A 4,928-nucleotide genomic window follows, 5' to 3' on the forward strand; every position below is an offset into this window, starting at 1 on the left:
TTCGTTGGCCTCTGCATTTTTTATCACCATTGCAAGTAAGTTACTTTTGTTAAAGGGAGTATCATCACCACAACCTGGGGAGCCCTGGGGCACTGAAAGCCCCCCCCCCAAAAAAATGTTGGTGAAACTAACAGGAGAAAGGATAGAATCCCCCAGAGCTGGAAGGGATCTTGGAGGTCTTCTAGTCCAACCCCCAATTTTGAAAATCTGGAGCCTCCATTAAGAATAAGCTTCATTATCATTGTTAAGAAACCAATGTACCAGGCAGTTATATTTTATTCTTTTTTTCTTCTTCAACCCCAGAAAAAAAATCCTTGCAAGTGTCGCTAGAACAACGAAATGAAGATGTGGAGGCTGATATCATCACGGTGGAACCGAACATACCTGAACCCATCTACCCCAACATCATCTCAATTGATGAACAAAGGATGTCAGATGTTCTTCCGTGGTCTATAATGCGAGGGTTAGTAAGTGTTTGAATTAATTTGGTTGTCATCTTTTATTTTTCCATTTTAAAGATATTTTATTATTGTTGTTGTTATTGTTATTTAATTGTTAGACCGCCTACAAAGTTAGTTTTAGCCTCATGGGAGTCTGATAGCAGCCAATAAAATACATTTCCTGCACAGAAACAGGAAGCTCAAGGACAAGCCTCCAGAGAGGATATAAATACCCCCCCTCCTCTCTCTCCTCCATGTGGTCGGCTGCCCAGGACTTCAAACCCATTTGACCCTGTTCATCAGTAAACCATCTTTCCAATCAGCCTCCATGTTTCCAGTGTCTTTCTCCCCACTTGGAACTGAACCCAGTTGGACATTTCTTCCAACAGTGTGCTGCACTTTCTTCTTGGAAAGATGTGCTTTCAATAGCCCCGAGGTCTCTCTTTTTCTGTCACATTTCTTACCTCCATCAAAGTTTTCCTTGTGGAAGTCACTTATGGCCTGATAACTAGATTAAATCCAAGCTAAACTGAATTAGTTAATATTCCAAAAGGGAACTTTTTAATTAATTCAAATGTAAGGCTAAGGATAGCAAACAAAATACCAGGTATTTTAAAATAGCTTTAATTTTAAACAAGACTGATAATTCAAGTAAAAAACCCTAAAGGGGCTAATTTTATTTTGGCCTTGATATTTCAGATGAGCAGATGGACCAGCCAGAAAGGAGAATCAATATCTGAGTTGCAGGGTTCAAAAACAAGATGGGATGAAGGTGGAATTCCTCAGAGGAAAAAATGATATTAAAGAAGAACAGAACAGAAATATATAGATAGAAATTCTGAATTTTTCTTTCAAATTCAAATATTTTTACTAGAGCTCTGAGGCCAGATATAAACAAGTTACTGAATAAAAGAAATATTCCATTGTATCGTGTGTGTGTGTGTGTGTAGAAGAGAAAAGCAATAAGAATAACGGAGTGTAAAAATAATTAAAAATGTAGTTATGATTGTTTATTCAAGTAAAAAAACTAAGAGAACTAATAATACAATACAATAGTAGAGTTGGAAGGGACCTTGGAGGTCTTCTAGTCCAACCCCCTGCCTAGGCAGGAAACCCTATACCGTTTCAGACAAATAGCTATCCAACATCTTCTTAAAGACTTCCAGTGTTGGGGCATTCACGACTTCTGGAGGCAAGCTGTTCCACTGATTAATTGTTCTCACTGTCAGGAAATTTCTCCTCAGTTCTAAGTTGCTTCTCTCCTTGATTAGTTTCCACCCATTGCTTCTTGTTCTACCCTCAGGTGCTTTGGAGAATAGTTTGACTCCCTCTTCTTTGTGGCAACCTCTGAGATATTGGAATAATGCTATCATGTCTCCCCTAGTCCTTCTTTCTCTTAAGCTAAACATACCCAGTTCCTGCAACCGTTCTTCATATGTTTTAGTCTCCAGTCCCCTAATCATCTTTGTTGCTCTTCTCTGCACTCTTTCTAGAGTCTCCACATCTTTTTTACATCGTGGCGACCAGAACTGAATGCAGTATTCCAAGTGTGGCCTTACCAAGGCATTATAAAGTGGTATTAACACTTCACGTGATCTTGATTCTATCCCTCTGTTGATGCAGCCTAGAACTGTGTTGGCTTTTTTGGCAGCTGCTGCACACTGCTGGCTCATATTTAAATGGTTGTCCACTAGGACTCCAAGATCCCTTTCACAGTTACTACTACTGAGTAAGGTATCACCTATACTGTACCTGTGCATTCCGTTTTTGTTGCCTAAATGTAGAACCTTACTCTTTTCACCATTGAATTTCATTTTATTAGATAGTGCCCAATGTTCAAGTTTGTCAAGATCCTTCTGTATCTTAAGCCTATCTTCTGGAGTGTTGGCTATTCCTGCCAGCTTGGTATCATCTGCAAATTTGATGAGTTCCCCATTTATTCCCTCATCCAAATCATTTCTCTCTGTTCTTTATAATTTATGGAAAGACAAATTTCAAGGCTGGAAAAAGGTGGAAAAGTCAAGTAAATAACAATCTCTGGGGCCATCTGAAGTTTTCCATAATTCCCAGTACACAGCTGGTCCCAACAAGGAAATGGAACATGCTCTGCACTTTGTCCATGCTCAGGAATTATTGGCACACAACCATGAGTCAACATGTTGAATCACTATTTACGAACAAAATCTCCCTTGGATTTAGGGAAAACAAAATCTTGTAAATCAAGAGTTATAAGGCAACTGTTCATGTTCTTAAAAGCTGAATTTCGGCTTCAACTTAAGTGGAACTTTTGGTGTGTTGTGTTCAGAGTGGAGGTTTTTCACTCTCCTTTACATAGCAATGTTTTTTTTCAAACAGGATCCATAGATAAAAGCTTCTGGATTCACAGTCTTCCTCTCCCGTTTTAAGCAGGGCTCCGAGGGAGAAGGGGCTCCCCTCCCACCTGGCCTAACCCCTTTCTGAGCTCCATCTCTCCGTTGCCATCAATGGGATCATTCGCCTTTTCCCTTAAAATTGCTTTGAGCTTCTTTCTCCATCCCATCAGGGAGCCTCTCATCTGACGCCATGAACCTGTAACCCCACCTTTTCCCTCCTAGGAATAAAGACCGTCCCTGACTTACAACCTTTCTTTTAGTGACTGTTCAAAGTTATAACCGCACTGAAAAAAGTGACGTAGAACCAGTCCTTGCACTTACAACCAACGGAACATCCCCACCGCCACGGGTTACAAATTTGGGCTCAGGGCAATCTCTGTGTATCTACAAGAGTTGGGGAGTCCCGGGGTCCCCCGAACGCCACTTGCGACCTTCCCAGCTGGCTTCTAGCAAGCAAAGTCAATGGGGAAGGTCTGATTCACATAATGACTGCATGCAGTGATTTGCTTAACAATCATGGCCAAAAAGGTTGTAAAATTAGGCACCACTCACTTAACAACCAAAATTCTGGTCTCAACTGTGGTACTAAGTCGAGGTCTATCTATTTGCTGTTTCCATCAAGCAGTTCCAATAGAAGACAAATTAAGATTTTAGAAGGCAGCCTTAAAAAATGGTACCTTTGTAAAGTGGCCCTCTGAAACCGGCAGGCTTTGCACTCTGTACATGCCGAGACACTCCGTGAACTCTTGGTGCAGATGCAAAGGACGGAATTTGAGGAGTGGATGGAGAGATCGCAAAAAGTAAACTGAAGAAAAGAGGCGTCTCCTGGGGAAGCCTTGCCTTGCGTCTCCTCTTTTCCACCTCTTCTTCCTCTTTGTGGCCTCCAATGAAGGCATGGAGACAGACAAGAGACAGAGACAGTGCAGGTAGTCCTCGACTTACGACAATTCATTTAGTTCAAAGTTACAATGTCAAAGAAAAAAATTACTTGTTTTTCACACTTAAGACCCTGGCAGCGGCTATATGGTCACGTGACCAAAATCAATGCTGGGTAACTGGTTCCTATTTATGACGGTCGCAGTGTCCTGGGCTCATGTGACCCCCTTTTGCAATCTTCTGACAAGCAGAGTCAATGGGGAAGCCAGATTCACTTAACAACCCTGTTACTAACTTAAGAATTGCAGTTATTCACTTAACAACTGTGGCAAGGAAAGTCATAAAATGGTGCAAAATTTGCCTCACTCAGCAGCAGAAATTTTGGACTCGATTGTGGTCCTTAGTTGAGGACTACCTGTAATAGCCAATCTTAAAAAATCCAGAGTGGGGGGGGGGGGGTTGGCGGCTGGGGAAGGCTGAAGCAAAAAGAAAAGAGAGAAAGAAAAACAAGAAACTCACAGACTTCAAAAAATGAAAAAATACATAACAGGAAAAAACAAACATCTCCACTTTCTTGACTTATCACAACATCCATCCATAATAAGTGCTGGATGTGGACATTCGCACTCAGCACCAAACATAATTCAGCTTTTTAAAGGGACAAACATACAACTTCCAAATTCTTTCTATATAAACCAACTGGTTTTCAACCTGAGGTTTTGTGCACAGGGACACACAAATTCATACGAACAAATAAACAACAAAGCAAAACCCACCATCCTTTTACATTAGCAGAACAACAAAGACAACTGCCTGCTTCGGTTTGCATGGGATCCATCAACCCTGTAGGTGGTTTGTGTGGAATCCAGTTGACAGGGAGGCTGATCAATAAAAAAAAAATCTTCTATTTCTAATGGCATGATAGTATTTGCCCAGTTATTCAGATAACAGCCTTGCAATATTGGAGCAAATTAATTCACAAAAAGAAACCTTCTCAAGCAGAAGTGAGGACCCCAGACCCTCTCCCAACCCTGGGCCACAGAGGGTTTAGCTACATTTCTTTGGGAAAGGTTCCTTCCCCAACCAGCATCTGCCTGAGCCCCATCATCCACTTCCCTCCCTGTCTAGGATCAGCTCAGGCAATCCCTCCATTCAGACAATAGGAAAAAGGGAGTTTGGACAGAGTCTCTGGGTGAGTCTCCGTTCTTCAATGTGGAGGGTCACTCTCACCCTCCAAAGC

The 4,928-nt window shown here is 41.5% G+C and overlaps 1 long non-coding RNA gene across 1 annotated transcript; it reads left to right on the forward strand.

Annotated features, from left to right (window-relative positions):
* The first annotated feature begins 307 nt into the window (after positions 1-307).
* LOC309392510 lies at positions 308-1,344 on the forward strand. Its single transcript, XR_014175458.1, has 2 exons — positions 308-463; positions 1,140-1,344. It is a non-coding gene; the product is annotated as an uncharacterized lncRNA (long non-coding RNA).
* The last annotated feature ends 3,584 nt before the right edge of the window (positions 1,345-4,928 follow it).

Source organism: Natrix helvetica (genome assembly GCF_964273705.1).
Source record: "Natrix helvetica genome assembly, chromosome: 5".
Taxonomy (NCBI): domain Eukaryota; kingdom Metazoa; phylum Chordata; class Lepidosauria; order Squamata; family Natricidae; genus Natrix; species Natrix helvetica.